Source organism: Eptatretus burgeri, chromosome 1, assembly GCF_056783735.1.
Source record: "Eptatretus burgeri isolate ZD-2024b chromosome 1, Ebu_testis_v1, whole genome shotgun sequence".
Taxonomy (NCBI): Eukaryota; Metazoa; Chordata; class Myxini; order Myxiniformes; family Myxinidae; genus Eptatretus; species Eptatretus burgeri.
The window spans coordinates 107205140-107222577 of record NC_140961.1 but is presented as its reverse complement, the minus strand read 5'-3'; the positions used below and the strand labels follow the sequence as shown (position 1 = coordinate 107222577).

Below are 17438 nucleotides of genomic sequence, written 5' to 3'. Positions count from 1 at the left end.
GTTTCTTTTTGGCGTGAAATGATCATTTCATTTACCCAGCACTGTATCGAAATCATCGGCATTTTGATCTCGAGAAAACCTGAATTGGCTGAATATCTGTTTAGCCTACGCATCCTTTCCATACAACAAAGTATGAACCTGTACATTCCCTTCTCCCTTGTCAAGCTTTGTCGCTATTCTACGGCGGATAAATCTCTGGCGCCATTTTGGCCATGCCGTCGGCGTGGAGAAGGAAAAGTCTTTCGGCGGTTTGAAAGCCATCGTTCATTAATGTTCTTTGTGCTTCACGTCAATCTTCTGATATGAAATTGCCTTCCTTTCTCAGGTTTACTTCTGACACCATGTGTCGCACATCAATGGCCGTGATGTACGTACTTATCGACTGGATTGTTCACGCATTCCGGACAGAGTCTGACAGCACGCCATGTTCCAATACGAGCTCGACTTGAAGGCCTCCCTCGTATTGCGCATGCCTCCAGGGAGTTGCTCATCACAGAACAAACATACATTGACACTGTCGGCTTACATAACTTGTACCATTAGCTTGTTGTACTTATAATCTCAACACAATGCTGACGCTGATACGTAGAAGTCTGTACAACATGTTTAAAAACAAAAAAACAATTGTATACAAAGTTGAGGAAGAGTTCATAAAAATTGCTGGACTAGTTAATTCTGCCTGCAGTCTGTATTGTGTTCCACCTGCTCGGCTGCTTTTTGACCTGTGCAGGCAGCACTGAATGCTTTTTTCCACACGCATTTTCTTTGACTGCATTTGGCCACAAAGGGACAGGTGTATGGTCATACAAAAAGCCATTCTAACCTTGTCTGAATGCTCGATCCACAGGGACCATCGTGGGAAATGGCAATTAAAACATGAATGATCTGACGACACACCAGCTGGCTCTTGTTCTTACTTTTCATTTATGACTAGTATATTATACCAGCAAAGCAGGGAACATATTCCTGTCTTACTGAAATGGTGAGATTGCAAACGTTTACTTTTCATTAGAAAGATATATTTATTTGATGGCTGCATAGGACACATTGTACATCATTACATCTCAGATAATAGAACACACCATCTCCTTGTCTACCTTTGAAACAACATCCTTTTTTTATGGATTGCAAAACTTGCAAACAACATTTGAGTGATACATCGAAAACATTTTATATCACAGCACGATGTCAGAAAAATTCATGAACATCATAACACATGTATGATATGGTATATCAGTCTATATTGCATCACATGGTCTATGCATTGAGGAAGACAGACGGTCATAGTCATATACAGAAAGCAAAACTAGCGATGAGAAATAATAATGTGGGATATGTGGAGTCGAGCCATGTCAAAAATGGTCGTAACTTTGCTGACCGGACTAAGCTCCATTGATCTGGTTGTTGTGTAAGAAATAGGCAGAGATAAGTTTATCAATGTTAAACTCCAGGGTCAGCCTTAGGGGACAAATAAATCTCATTGTCTAATATCTGTTTGCATGTGGAGAGTTAAGTGGCTATTTCATTTTGTTTAATATGGGGCTTGTTGAACAGCTTGTGCCCTCTCTTCGCTCTCCCTCTCCACCCTTCAACCCAACAAGCAAAGAGGTCTTCAAAAAAAAAATGTACATGATTAATTTGATATATTCAATGTTTTCAAAAGCTGCTCTTGGGAGCAAACCAAGACCTTGCAAGGAGTACTAATTGGTTACAGTCTATGGATGAATAGATCTTTTGGAATGCTTGATATACCGTTACACGTGAATGTACAAAAGAAAAAGAAATGCCGACACAGAAGGATGCCATTCAGGACCATCATACTGGTGTTGCATTCACATCTTGTTTAAATGCACATTTCATTTTAATTTACCTTCCATCAACATTTCATCTCACCTAAAGGGTAACTTGAGGGAAGAAAAGGAAGAGGTCGACCTTGTATGTGCTGGATGGATGGGGTAGAGGCTGCAACAAAGCTGTCTCTGCTATCGTGCAGGACAGGGATGTTTGGAGAAATCTGATCATGAATGTCACCGGAAGTCAGACACTACTTAGTGGAACTTGATAACGAGATAAAGGGGGAACTGTAAATCAAACTTGAGTTGTATTCCATTAACATTCAAAATAATTTTGTTGAGCGCGTGAAACAAAATATGTTTTTAAAACCGAGGTCAGTGTTATCCTGTCATTAAGGAGATAAACCCCTGGTATCCATCCTTGGCATAAAATATATTGGTTTGACACTTCCAGAAAAATGCCACTTTTGTTACCTCTTTGCATCTGTTACCTCATAAAAATGCCAGCAAACCGTAGGGTTTGCAATTTCCTTTTGCAAAAATAATTTACATTGTATCGCAGTCAGTTGACCATCATGTCATCTGTATAACTGTTTGAATGCCAAGGAATACAAGGAAAAGTTGAAAAATAGTCCACATTTGTACAAATTGGAGCATATAAGTGGAAACCATTTTGCACAGGACCTTCTATGGTACAGAATGGAAGAGCACGAGTTCCCTGGCAAGTGCATCGTCAAAAGACCTATCGAAGCATGAAAAGCACAATAGCCAAATCATACTGCAGTGAGGAGAGGCAACAAGCTCGCAAAGAGATGCTGCCCGCAGATATCCAGACAGCACGTGGCGCCCTCAACACACTGAGGGTAACCTATCCATGATGTACACAGGTCAAACATTTGCTCATTTTTATCCAGTGAAATCTCTGTGTGCTCTTCAGAAGTACAAACATGCACTTTGCTCTGAGCGTTTTCCCTGTGTGATCACAACACCCAACAGTGCTCTTTGAAATTCCTTTCATGTCATTCCAATGTTCTTTTTTTGAACAGGCTCAAAGGCTCTTGGAGGAGCTGTGACACAAATCACACACACACACACACACACACACACACACACACACACACACACACACACACACACACACACACACACACACACGTGACAACACCAGACATGATTTTCATACAGACACAGCAACTGAGATTAGGGAAGTGACGTCACTTCCCAGAGCATTCCGGGTACTAGCGACGTCATGTCGATGATATTGCTTTTCTCTTCGGGCTATCAAGGAGGAATTTCCTCCTCCTCACAGATGTCAACCGATGAAGGGTTTTCTTTTTTCTATGCTCTGTGCTTTAAAATGCTGATGGTCAAGCAAGGAAGCAACACATACCATTTTTAAAGTCTTGTATGACTCAGCAAGGGGTCAAACTGCTGACTTCCCAGACTGAGTGTACGCTCTATCCATTACGCCACCGAGTTGTGGGAAAGGTATACAATGTTATAGTTACCAGTTTGTGTTTCAAAGAACATCACTGGGTTAACTCACTAGGATACCAATTCATGTGTAGAGAAAATGATGACATAGCTAAAGCTTTGTTGCTTTAAAAACCAGGACACTTCTTCTTGCCAGATTTGCCTCCGCCCACAATATTACAACATTAAAAAATACTTGTACCAAGCTTGATATAAATCTCTGAACCCAGATTCAAAATATTAAATAATTCTGGCTCCCAGACCATGTGTCCAATCAAGTTAAAATTTAAAACGTATATATCCCCATGACTACTAGATCATAACTTTGATCTTTCACATTGATTGATGAAACGATTTAAAAGAATTAATTTTTTTTTAATGTTATTGTTCAGTCCAATATGGTTGCCAGACCATGTGACCTATTAATTATTTGTGAACACCCTGGTGTCCGCAAGGCTTGGGGAACATGTGGGTGAAGTTACCCCTCAATCTGTCAAGCCATCTGGAGAAGAGGATTTTTAAAGGTTTATCCTTCAACAAATCATAACTGCCAAACCATGTGACCTGACTTCATAGGTGGAGAACTTTTTGTTCCTCATGGATAGTTGATCATACCTCTAAAGTTTTGCCTCAATTTGTTCAGCCGTTTCGGAGAAGAAGATTATTGAAGTTTTTTTTTTTTGACGTGAAAAACAATATGGCTGCCGAACCATGTGATGGATGTTGTCATAAATTTATTTCTGAAAATTTTTCATAATAATCAGATAAAGCGTTCGAGGTATGCAATTATGATGTCATAACGAAGCCAACGATGACATCATCAAAAAAAACATCACACTTGTTTTTCATGAGGAGTACTTGCTATGTGACAAGTTTCAATTTTTTCCATGGAGCGGTTTCAGAGATACAGCAGTCCAAAGTTTTTCCTTTTTTCAACATGGCTGCCACACCAGGTGACCTGTGGCATCATTGTAATAAAAGCATTCTACATGAGTAGTCACACTTATGGTGAAAATTTTGTTTCAATCGGATAAGCAGTTGCAGAGAAAACATAGAAAATTAGCACGGACGGACATACGGACGTACGTACAAACCCAAAAACGTAATGCCGTCGGCGACTTCGTCAGCGGAGGCAAAAAACGTTCAGAAAAAAATGTTTTGTTCCTGTTTCATTTCTTCTTACTTTATACGAATAGATGGTATTGTAAATAAAAACAATTTGCAGATCGTTACATTGATAACTTATTAGTATAGATCATGGAATTTGTCAAAATTATATTCCCAGCCAATCTGTTCATAATTCCATGTTGAAAGTAACCGCTAGGAGCTCCTTTTGCTATTGTGAGCCAACAATACACCCTGAGGTCCATTAGAAAATATACTTCAATTTCAAAAATGGCCTGTGGACATAGTGGCAGGACTTTCACAAGCATTCTTCTTTGATACTTCATGAAAACCTTCTTACATTTTTTTTTTTTACATCGACAAGGACAATAAAACAAATAGCTCTTGAATTTATTTTGTCTTTTTGAAACTTTGAAATTGAAGTATATTTTCCAAATGGACCTCAGGGTGTATTGTTGGCTCACAATAGCAAAAGGAGCTCCTCGCGGTTACTTTAAACTTGGAATTATTGTTCATTTTTGTTATCACACTGATATCATTGTGATTTTTTTCTGTTTTTTGGAATTTCCAGAATAATTTGGAAATCCTCATTTAGAAGACATCATTCGGGTGACAGGATAGTGCAAAAGTATCATCATCATCGTCATCGTCGCCCTTGTCGTCCATGCCCTATGCAGAGCATTGGTGCTGCCAAAGCAGTTGCTGGGTTCCAATCCTGGTCGGGCCACCACTCCGATTCAGGAAATCAGGGCAAGAATTTGTAATTTGTAATTTGTTCATGGTGCCAGCGATAGCTCAGCTCCTCTTCATGAAGGACACCGTGGGATCTTTAACATCTACCAACTAATACCGACAGACGGGACGTCCAGTTTAGCGTCCATCCGAGGGACGGCACAAACACTGATGAATCATCCTGCATTTGAAACACCAGGATGACAGTTCATAGCTGCGTCAGGACTCAAACCCAAGTGAGACAGATTAGAGGAGAGTGTGTGCTCTCGGCCATCCTACCTGCCCAGAATAGTGAAAGTAAAAAAGAAAGGTAAATCAAACTAAATAGACCAAAAAAAAAAAAAACATCACAGCAGGTGGAATTACTGATAACACAGAGGATCTCAGACATGTTCAGGAAACGTGTGATCTGGAAGTGGAAGGCAAACTCAAATATTCGGAACCAGGATGGCATATTAATCCAACACAAGTCATGGCATTTCGGCATGGTTAACAAGCCCTGGAGCTCTGTTCGGTTTTCACAGCATGCCACCCGCCAGTGACCGACCAGCAGTGTGTCCTTCAAATTGAAGTTGGAGTGAAAACGAAACAACGGAATAACAGCAATTGATTCCGAAGTGAACTCGCTAGTATATTTTATCGTTTTGCCATTACAGTCTTAATCGGGATTTTCTAGTTGTAATATTGTGAACAATTATTTCGTATAATCTTGTCAAGGATTAACTCAATAGTCAAATGGCTGAAACTTCTGTGTCAGATTAAAAAAAAACAAAATAAATCAATTCAGGCTGACTTGAGTCAGGTAAGAGATGTCAATGTGATGCGAGAAGGAAACTATAAGCGCATGGCTCCATGAATGGTTAACCTTTCATGGAAAACCAAATCAGAGGGAGGGGGGAGAAAGGGGGAGAGAGGGAGAGAAGGGAGAGGGGAGGGATAGAGGAGAGAGCGGAGGAAAAGAGAGACGAGGGAAGGGAGAGTGAGGGGAGAGGGATTGCTGGGAGAAAAGGAGGGAGAGTGAGGAGCCGGGGAGGGGAGAGTGAGGAGGTGGAGAGAGGAGGGGGGAGAGGAGGGGAGAGGCATGATTGCAGCAGATGTGACATCCAGTTTAATGTTCATCTGAGACAAGACACACACATTGATGAATTATCCTGCTTGTGAAACACCAGGATGACAGTTTATAGCTGGGTCGAGACTCAAACCCAAGTGAGACAGCTTAGAACAAGTGTGCATACCTTTCGGCTATCCTGCCGTGATGTGGCGATTCATTGCTTTGCAACAACTGAAAACATTTTTTACTTGTTGTAATCATCTCATTTATTTTGCCTTCCGAACTCTGGAGATGGCCTCATGGAGAACCACGCCATGGTATCAACATTGAAGATTGAAGAGCACTCGCTAAGTTGCTTAAGCACTCAAGTTAGCACTTCAATGAAACAGTTGAAGAAACCTTTAACAATACACTTTTTTATATGTACATTAATCTATGCCAAAGTGGTATGAGCCTGGTGTGGCTTAGTTGTTACGGCGGTGGCTTGGGATCCTTAGGGTCCTGAGTTTGAGCCCCGCCGGCTGCTGAGTTAGCATCAGGGGGTTGACTCAGCTTGTCATCCTTCTGAAGGTCAGTGAAATGAGTACCAGTATACTGGTAATTATCCCTGCAGGGTCGAAGGCGACTAAAGGGTTGGTGTCAGGAAGGGCATCCGGCCGTAAAAACATCGCCACAAGAAATGGTACCATGATTGGAGCCCGCAAAAAGCTGATCCCTGCTCAGGGATAAAGGCTTTCAAATGGTGTGATGAATCTATGCCAAAGTGGTGGGTTGTATAATGAAAGAAGATCGTACAAAAAGGGGAAACGTGGTGTAAAATAAAATTGCACCTTTTCAGCAAGCAAGCCACCGCCCAAGGCACCGCACAGTCAAACACAGGTGAGTGGGCCTTGAACTTTGTTCAAGTCGATCACTATATTAAGTGACAGTGTGGATATTGTAGAGCGATCGCCAAGTGGCTTAAGCACACAAGCAAGCACTCCAGCAAAACGGTTGAAAAGGAACGGCTGGCTTGGCAAGAGATTAGCAATTGCCGATCCGTCATATAAACACCATGCACCCAGAGATGCCGGGATTGTCAAGCAATTTCCGAATTGGACAAATGAACACTTTTTTTTGCAGTCGCAACTACTAATGAAGTCAATAAAGAAGTTAAAATTTTTGAAATTCGGCTGAGATCAAGAGATTATTGAGGTTATTGCATGTTCAGAAACAAAATAAAGCCACGAATGCTGGCATTTCCTGGTGTTTATAAGGATTGCAATGTATCCAGCAATTCATAGGTGCGATGGATGATCAGGCATTCGATGATATGAGTGAGGAAAATTTAAAAAATAAACTCTTTCATAAAGAAACTGTTGCGGCTTGTACCAAATCAAGGCATGTTGAGCAGGCCACAACAATAATGGTGAATTGAGACCCCAACAAGGGACAGTGAGGTGACCAAGGGTGAACCTTGATAAAGGATATTTAAGTAAGGCTGTTAATTGAACTTGATTTTAATTGAATTTTTAATTTTAATTAAATTTAAAATCTTAATTTTAATTTTGTTAATTGAAAGGGGTGTTGAAATTAACCAAAACACCCAATTTTCATAAATTCACTCCTTTGGAGTTCCCTGAGTATGCTTGTAAACCTGGTGTTGGCTGAGTGGTTATATTAGGGTGGCTGGCTTGGATTCTTCGGGTATTGCGTTCAAGCCTTCCTGGCCACTGGATTAATACCAGGTGGGGTTGACTTAGCCCGTCATCCTTCTGAGGGTGGTGAAATGAGTACCAGTGTAATGGTAGAGGGGCACAGCATCAGCAGCATAGTCATGACCCAATAAAATGATAGCCACCTGTCAGCAAAGCTGCCATATGCAAGAAGAAGAAGAAGCATGCCTGCAAGTTTGGGACCACTAGGTTTCATGGTTTTTGAGTTATGGAGGAGACACACACACACCGACACAGTCTGACAGTTGTTATTATAGATTTGAAAAATTGTAAAGAAAAATTAATGAGTCACAACACTAGCTCCCCCCTAGATTGATGACCAAAGAGAGATGATCGATAATGATGCAGCACCGAGTTCAGCCCCATCGACATCTGCATCAACCGCTTTGCCACTGACAATTACATCATTGTATTTTAAATGCGAGTGAGATTTATTTTGTTCTGTTTTTACACCATCATCATAACCAGTACACGGAAAGGATTAATCACCACTATTAAAGTGTACTTTGAGGTATTTGCTGCATATTTTAGCTCTCTGGAAGGACTCCACTGATTGTCGACTGGTGTTCACAAGTTTGCTTTATTATAAATATGAGCAAAATGTAAAAAAAAAATTAATGAGTCTCTGCAAACCAAATTATACACAGCATGGATAGACCACAAAAAGCTTTTGATATTGTGTCACATTCATTGGTCAACCCCTAAATAATCAAACTGATTGAGAAGGCAATTTTGCTTTGCAACACCACATTGATACTGCAGTACTTGGAAGGAAAGATCAAAACTCCAGGGGTGAAGAATGAAGATGCATCACGGGATCTTCCAGGGAGACAGCCTTTTTGCCCCTCCCATTTTGCTTGGCCCAAGACCCACTAATCAACCTCATTAATGAGTAAGGACATTGATACACCCTGACATCAAATTAGAGAATATCCAAAGAAACAAGAAAGGTGACACATGTATTTTCCATGGATGGTTTAAAACTATTTGCAGCAAATGATGAAAAATTGGCAGAACAACTCAAATTAGTGAAATGGTACTCTGACAACATGGAAATGGAATTTGGCCGAGATCAGTGTGCCAAGTGCACATTCGAACAAGTCAAACCAACAAAAATGGATTTAATAAAAATTGACACAAATACAACAATATAGGAGCGAGACAACGAAGCATTATGTATTAAAAAAATACCTCATAATAGAAGAGAGTCACCAAATTAGTCACAAACAAATGTGTAAATTTTTTTTCCAAAGAATACCTATGCATAATGGATGCTGACCCTGAAAACAAACATTTCTCCAACAAACAAAATCAATGCCACAAATTAACTCGCGATACCAGTTTTCCAGTCGAGCTGCGGAATGATAAACGAACCACAATTAGAAATCAATAAAACTAGATATCAAAACACAGAACCTCCTCAGTATCCACAAAATGCTCCAGAAAACGAATGCATCCTGAGAATGTACTGACAGAGACAATGAGGAGGTAGTGGCCTGATGGAACTCAACCAAGTGCACAGAGTGACTACAGTAGGATTGGCTGAGTCCACGAAAAGTGCAACAGACGACCAAATCCAATTTGTAATCAAACACGAAGACAACAAACCAGAGAAGGTATCCCTAACCCACCGAGCAAAACATTTCCAAAGACAGGTGCGAATGGAAGATGTCACACATGAAACCGAAGCAGCAACAAATGCAGCTCCAATGATAGCAAAAAAAAAAAAAGACAAAAGAAAAATATATAGTTAAATATCAACAGATATACACTGACAACTGGGAAAATGATAAAAGAGCAGGAAGGTATTATCATTAAAATAAATAAATATCTCTTCTGGATCTGATTTTGACAAATTTCCCTGACAATATCTGCTGCTCTTCCTTCGCTCCAATTGGTTCTTCTGACCACGTCCTTGTTAAAGTGGACATCTCTCTGGCTGTTATCAGAGAACCACCTCACCGCCGTCGAGTCTGGCATTTCACTCAAGCCGACTGGCAGGGTCTCCGAGCAGCCATCAAACTTACAGACTGGTCTCCTATCACTACTTTCTCAAACATCAACTCATCCTGGGAATTCTTTCAAAGAAACTTGCTCTCCCTCATGCACAGATTTATCCCCTCTCGTGTTCAGTTGTCTTACCCTTCCTCCCGCCCTTGGTTTACTGAAGCTTGTGGCGAGGCAGTTGTCCTGAAACAACTTGCCTTTGCCTCATGGAAAGCAAACCCAACTGAGGGCAATCTCAGTTCTTTCCACAAAGCTCGGAACAAGTGTGTAGCTACCCTCAGGAGAGCCAGAAAACAACATCTTTCTCATCTCAAGTCTGAACTCTCAAACCTCTCTCCCTCCTCAAAATCCTGGTGGCGTTTAATCAAATCTGTTTCTGGTGTATGTTCCCCCTCCATCCCCTCCCCTTACCTCAAATGGCCGCACTGCTGATTCCACACGTGATAAAGCTGAATGTCTAAACTCGGTGTTTGCAGCTAAATCTTGTGTCCCACCCCCATCACTATCTCTACCCACTTTACCCAGTCGCACCCAACTGTCCCTGGACTCTGTATCCTTTTCTCCTGACAAGGTGGAGAGCTTGCTTTCAAACCTCGAGTCAGATTCTGCAACCGGTCCAGACGGCATCAGCCCACGTGTCCTCAAAGCCTGCTCTTCTGCTCTTGCTCACCCTCTCTCTGTTCTATTCACCCTCTCATTTTCCCAAGGTCATCTGCCATCTGCTTGGAAATCTGCTAACATCACTGCCCTGCATAAAAAGGTGCAAAAACAGATCCCTGTAACTATAGACCAATCAGCCTTCTCCCAATCATCAGCAAGGTTATGGAATCCATCATCGCTTCAGACATGAAATCCTTCCTCTTCTCCAATGGCTTGATTTCCAATCATCAATTTGGTTTCAGACCAGGTCACTCTACCCTAGATATGCTGCTACTGCTCTCCCATCAATGGATGGAGGTCCTCAATGCCAGACAGGAAATCCGAGCCGTATCCCTGGACATATCACGTGCTTTTGACACAGTCTGGCACCCTGCCCTACTCACCAAACTCTCTTCCCATGGTATTCAAGGCCATCTCCACTCATGGCTCGCAGACTTCCTCTCCTGTCGCAGTCAACGTGTGGCCCTAAATGGAGTTCTTTCATCCCCTCTTCCTGTGCAGGCTGGAGTTCCTCAAGGTAGCGTTCTGGGCCCTGTTCTTTTTCTGGTTTTCATCAATGATCTCTCGGACTCTCTGGAAAATCCTCTATTTCTCTTTGCCGATGACTCCACCCTCTGCCGTACCATCTGTCATCCCTCAGACCGGCAAGCAGCAGCTTCTTCGCTCACTGCAGATCTGGATAAAATCACAAACTGGTCCAACACGTGGAACATGTCTTTCAATCCAGACAAATCTCACACTCTCACTATGTCTCTTCGAAAGGACCGTTTACAAAACCCCCATCCACTTTCTCAACAATCCTCTGGAAGAAGTCTTTTCTTTCAAGCTTCTGGGTCTCACTATCTGCCATGACCTTTCCTGGGAAAGTCACATTTCCAACCTTGCCTCAAAAGCCAGTCGCCGACTGGGAATCCTCCGTCGTGCAAAGTCCTTCCTCGGCCCTCTTGAGCTCCTGACCACTTACAAAGCTTTTCTCCGTAGCCTGATGGAGTACTGCTCTCCCCTCTGGGCTGGTGCTCCTGCCTCCCACCTTTCTCGACTTCACGCTGTCGAAACCAGGGCTTTTAAGATCATTGGCATCTCCCGCAATGAAGCTGAGTCTTTGGGCCTCTCACTCAATCACCGCAGGTTGGTCGGTGGTCTTTCTGTCTTCTACCGACTCCTCTCCAGCCTTGCCCCGTGCTCTCCCTGGGATCTGTCCCAACGACATTTCGACAGGCGGCTCAAGGTCCGGCAACAAGGGCCTTGTGGTAAAACTACCAAAATCACGAATGACTGCTCATCTTCACTCTTTCATTCCTCTTTTTTCGCGCCTTTGGAATAAACTTCCTCACTCTATTCTTTCCCATTCTTCCCTCCAGGCTTTCAAAACAGCTGTTCACCACCACCTCTTATCTTGCGCGATCCAAATCCTCGATCTTTTCTACCCCGATAATCCACCCAAGCCCACTTCCTTCAATTCTCCTGCTTTCCTTCCTGAAAGTCCCTTTAATGTCCATCTTCCCCTCGCCATGTTCCCCGTCCCATCCCCATCCCTCCCCCTTCCACAGTTCACCTGTGTCTGTTCCCCAATGTTTTGTCCCTTCCACTCCCGCCCCTCTTGTCTCATGCCTCCTTGCTGTGAGTTGTGTGTTAGCTCTCATACGAGCCTCGACCAAGGTATACAAAAAAAAAATAAAAAAAAATAAAAAAAAAAATAAAAAAAAAATAAAGAGTTGGACAGATTAGGCATCGACAAAGAATGCTCATTGGAATGGTGAAGAGGGGAGAAGCTCAACTGGGATGGAGAACAAGTCATTATAAATGCCCAAGACCAAGGACAAGACACCAATGGCTTTAAGAAGATGGCAGGACTGAGTCAATCAGACAAGTGTAGATTTTGCAAGGTAGAAACAGAAAGTACGAGCTATCTCCTGTCTAATCATTGCTAATAATTGAAAACAAGGAAGTAATGCTCACGTATGACCAAATAATCCCATCGAGCATGAACACAAAAAAAAACAGCAATCCTAAAAAAATGAAGTGGAAAGATCCTGGAAGCTGAAACGGTTGAGGAAAATTGTACCAGTGATATATAATTGGAGTAATGGGAATTATAATTAAAATGTAATGGGGAAAAAAACATCGTTGGGAAGATTACCACAAATGAACTGTAGTTGGAAGCTATTCAGGGCACTGTGATGACCGATCAAAAGAGCCCTCAGACCAAAACTTTTGAGAACAAGAAAACTTTACAACTTGTTCCATGAATCATGATCCCTTACTGAAATGGAGGTGGATACATTGAGACCTGGGAGGACTCCATTCCACATTCTGAAACCCCATATGCACACACACACGCACACACACACACACACACACACACACACACACACACACACACACACACACACACACACACACACACACACACACACACACACACACACACACACACACACACACACACACACACACACAGCTCCCGACTAAATAAAAATCAAGAAAACCATTAAGGGACATCTTTGGAATCCCGCTGATGGCCAGAGTCTACAGACCACAATCCACCACACAACATGAACTTACTATAAAGGAGAAATGGTGCAAAGTAACCACAATGGTTATCTAACAATATTTGGTATAAAGTCCTGCTAACATCTTCCGAGCTATGTTCCTTTCCTAAATCCAAGTGACACCCATTTTTGGAATCGATGAAACCGTCATAATTACCAACCCTGGATACTCACTTACTGTCCCAATACTTTTGGCATTATCGTGAATATAATTACAACTTTTCATATTTCGTTTACCTTCATCAAAAGCTGCTTCTGAAACCTCTTTGAGTCCGATTAACCACTCTTTTGATGGATCATTTAAAAATAATAAAATCATCGAGACCACAGTCTCGAGTCGTGTTGCATATCGAATTGACAAGTCCTGACTCATGGCCTCGCGGGATGACCTGCTTCTCGGTGGAATTTCTGCAAAGAGTTTAAGGTCACGAACCACACTTTACAGTACTTACGGCATTTGAAGGAACAGTTACACACAAATCGTGTTAGAGACAATTTGTGACTTTTGGCTTCAGCAATCTTCGGTCTGCACCCCGCGGCGCGTGATCCTCTATATGAAGAGGATGGAGATGTGAGGGGGCAATGCCAGAGCACGAGACTTCACGATCGGTGGTCAACGTGACAAGTTCTCCGGTATCCGAAGTTTGAAGGCCAAGGTACGTGTAATACCTTTAAATATAGTCTAAGAAGCGACCTTCCATCCACGAGCTCTTTGTTTTATCATCACATGGACTTTACGTATCGTAGCGCACACACTCAAACACCAATTCCTCCATCTCGATGTTCAATGTATCCTTCCAGTCTGGACGGAATCATGTACGAGATCATTTGAATTTTGTTGGGGGGGTGTGGGGGGGAAAGGGAGTTGTACCCCTTTTATATGTTTCATTTGTATAACCTTTTTTTGTATACGTCTTTCTTTTAAGCTGTTTTAATGCTTTTACTCTTTCATCTCTTTTACTTTCTGTCCCTCTCTTTCGTTTTCTATCTCTCTAAGAACTGAATTGTTGCAGAAATTTTTCTGTAAAGCTCACTTGGCTGTGCCTGGATGGGTTTGGGGGTTTTGGAGTAGTGGCTGAAACCCGAATCCTATCCAGGTTCCTCCTGACGACGACTCCATCTTTGCTCTTTACTTCTTCAGGTTCTTTGTTGGTCTTCCGTTTCATTATATCGACTATAGGACGTTGGTTCAATCATAGGAGTTAGAAGTGCAGATTCTTGTGACCTTCATCTGCCTCTAAGAAAGTTGAAATCACATTTTCTCTTGCAAACAGCGTACTGTATATCTGGGATCCTCACAAACCTTTGGCATGGCTTTCCTTTCTGCAGATACTTTGTTGGAGTGTTCCCTATTTTATACCATACCATGTTGTTTCCCACGTTGCACCAGAGTGTGCTTGCCCCTATTCATAGCAGGTTTCCCAGGTTATACCATCGTGGTACTCAGGTCTACACCACAAGATTGTTTCCCAAATTATACAATGGCATTCCCCAGGTTGGACAATAGTGATCCCCAGATTAAAATAAAGTGCTCTCTAAGCTGTATCTGGAGAAGTACGGGTGCAAAGAAAGGATGCTTAGGATCGAGGGGGTATGGAGAACAAAAGGCCATTTGGCCAACAGTGGAATAAGTTGGGGATTAATTGGGGCCATGAAAGTAGTAGTAGTCGTAGTATTAGTAGTAGTAGTAGTAGTAGTAGTAGTAGTAGTAGTTGTTGTAGTAGTGCTTTTGTTAGAATTGTCACAATTCTATTTAATTTCGCTCGCTCTCCTCAACCCTGCTAGTACACGGTCAGGACTGCAGTAGGTAAGGTGGAGCATTTTAAGAGAAAGCAGCACCAAGAGAGAAAGAGAGGGGAAGAAAGAACAAATTACCAAAATAACACATTTATATGAATAAGAGTAAAGTGCCTTGTGGAGAGATACTACAAAGTGCTTCGTTTGTGGTCCAAGTTTCCTTAAAAATTTGAACAGTGTTACCATATTCTGCCACCTTATATTCCGAGACAATGCATGAACATATCAAGCCTTTCAGGCTCACAGAACTGTGTTCACCACATTTCTCTCAATTTTTAACTTCTTTTTTTTTAAACAATTTTTTTACAATTTTTTACTAAATTTTTAACTGGTTTTAAGGTCAAATTAAGGTCAAGGTCAAAGATCACGGGGTCAAGATAACGTCAATTTCTCAATTTCATCCGATCGAGACGGGACCAACGCCATTCAACAGATAACTGTACCCGCCCATGGGCGGGTACTTTGCTAGTGTTATACTATGATAGAGGATGTCACATAAGTCTATAGATGATTTGAGCAATCAATGGTCTCAAATGACAAGATCGAAGTGCTGATCAGCAAGTCAGTGATTTGACAAAAGGGTCCATGCCAGTTATCGACGAAAAAAATGCTTTTATTACATGCTTCTTTTGCAACAATATCACTTTTTTAATGAACTAATACTGTTGCGAATCTGGAAACCATGAGCACACAACATTCCAGTCCTATAGCTCAGTTATTTTGATAAGTGAATGTGGATAGATAGCCCCCCTTTCCCTCATCTAATGGGTGAATAAATGCAAATGCGCTGTGAGTTACTTTGATAGTCAGGGTTTTCTTTCATTTCTACACCCCTCATAACTACGACAATGCCAGCAGCACCTTCACCTCACTCTGGCCGACGCCATCGCCGACGTGCGTGTCAGCACGTATGTGGGTGGAGGCCACGCAGAATACTATTCCTCTGCCTGTTTGATGGGTGGAGTTCAAGGAGGTGCCTCATGGTGGCCCTCGACCAATCAGCGTGCTACGGGTGGGGTGACACCACTCAACCAATCAGATCCTGCGACAGAGAGAAAGGGGTCCGCGTGACGTCACCATGCCTCCGGGCCAATCAATGGACTTGCCGCTCGTTTTTGCCAATGACAGGGTCACGAGCAGTTCTGCGCACCAAAACCGTCCAGTGAGGGAGGCGGGAGGGGCGGAGGCGTCCCCCCCCCCCGGAGACAGGGTGAATAAGGGTGCGGTGCATTCGGAGTGTGATCCTCTTCCTCTTCCTCCTCTTCCTCCTCTTCCTCCTCTTCCTCCTCTTCCTCCTCCTCCTCCTCATGATCAAGAGCTTGAGAGCTTGAGAGACACCATCCCCCACGAGAGCTGCAGGGGTTGTGCACCGCATCCCTGCTGCTGGATTCAGCTCGTCTATCGCTGGTGCCCGGTTCAACTCAGCGCGAAGACCACACGAGGTGCACAGGTCCGAGGCAAAATCTGGTCTTCAGCTCGCCCTTTCCCTCCGAGCTGGAGGCCTCAATAAAGACCACTTTGGGTCCGTTTCTTTTGGGTGTGTGCGTGTGTGTGTTTGTGGCACCAGTCCAGTAAGTAATAAATTGTATAAGTGCCTTGCTGTACATGCGTGCCTCTTATTATTCGGATAACTCTGCTTCTTACGTGCCCCCCTGCTCCATTATAAATTAACCCATGTGTTAAATGTATCGGTTCGTTTTTGTCTTTATTTTATTGGTTTAACACGGCGCATGTTGGAAAATTAGCCAGGCTGTTGCCGCTGTAAGGGACATTTGGACCGATGGAAGCTCGGTGACCATCCGCTCGAGTCGCACACGATTCGAGTACGCTAGCGGCTCGTTTCATACGAGCATCGGCGAGGGTGAATTTTCCCGGTAGTTGGACGATGTGAGTATTTAGGTAAATTGAAATTGGCAAGCCACGCTATCCCATGTGGTCTATATATTGGCGAACTTCAGTCCGATGAGGGACCCGTCAACTCCGGAGTTATCCGGGGTGACGACCTATAAATTCCGGGTGATCGGTGGAGCCGACCCTACTGCTCCATCTAGCGGTCGTGCTCGTCCCCGATACCCGACCCCGCAACAATACCATCTTTTATTTATATACAGTGCCCATAGACATTCCACACCCCCTTTGAAAAGTTTCACCTTTTGTTGCCTTCTTGCCTGGAATTAAACAGCATTAAATCACACCTTTTCCACCTTAACTTACACATTGTAACTCACAACTTCAAAGTGAAAAACAAATTCTACAAATTTCAGAAAAAATTAATTAAAAATACAAAACTACAATATCTTGATTGGATAAGTGTCCACCCCTGGGTTCATACTTGGTAGAAGCCCATTTGACAGCAATTACACCGGTGAGTCTGTTGGGATTGGTCTCTATCAACTTTGCACACCTTGATTGGGCAATATTTGTCCATTGTTCTGCACAAAACTGTTCAAGCTCAGTCAAGGTCTGTGGAGAGCGTTGATGGACAGCAATCAACAAGTCCTGCCACAAATTTTCGATTGGATTGAGGTCGGCA

At 42.7% G+C, this 17438-nt stretch overlaps 1 pseudogene; it reads left to right on the top strand.

The window, feature by feature from the left end:
* The first annotated feature begins 341 nt into the window (after positions 1–341).
* The window catches only part of LOC147035138 (uncharacterized), a 40153-nt pseudogene continuing 23056 nt past the window's right edge, over positions 342–17438 (top strand).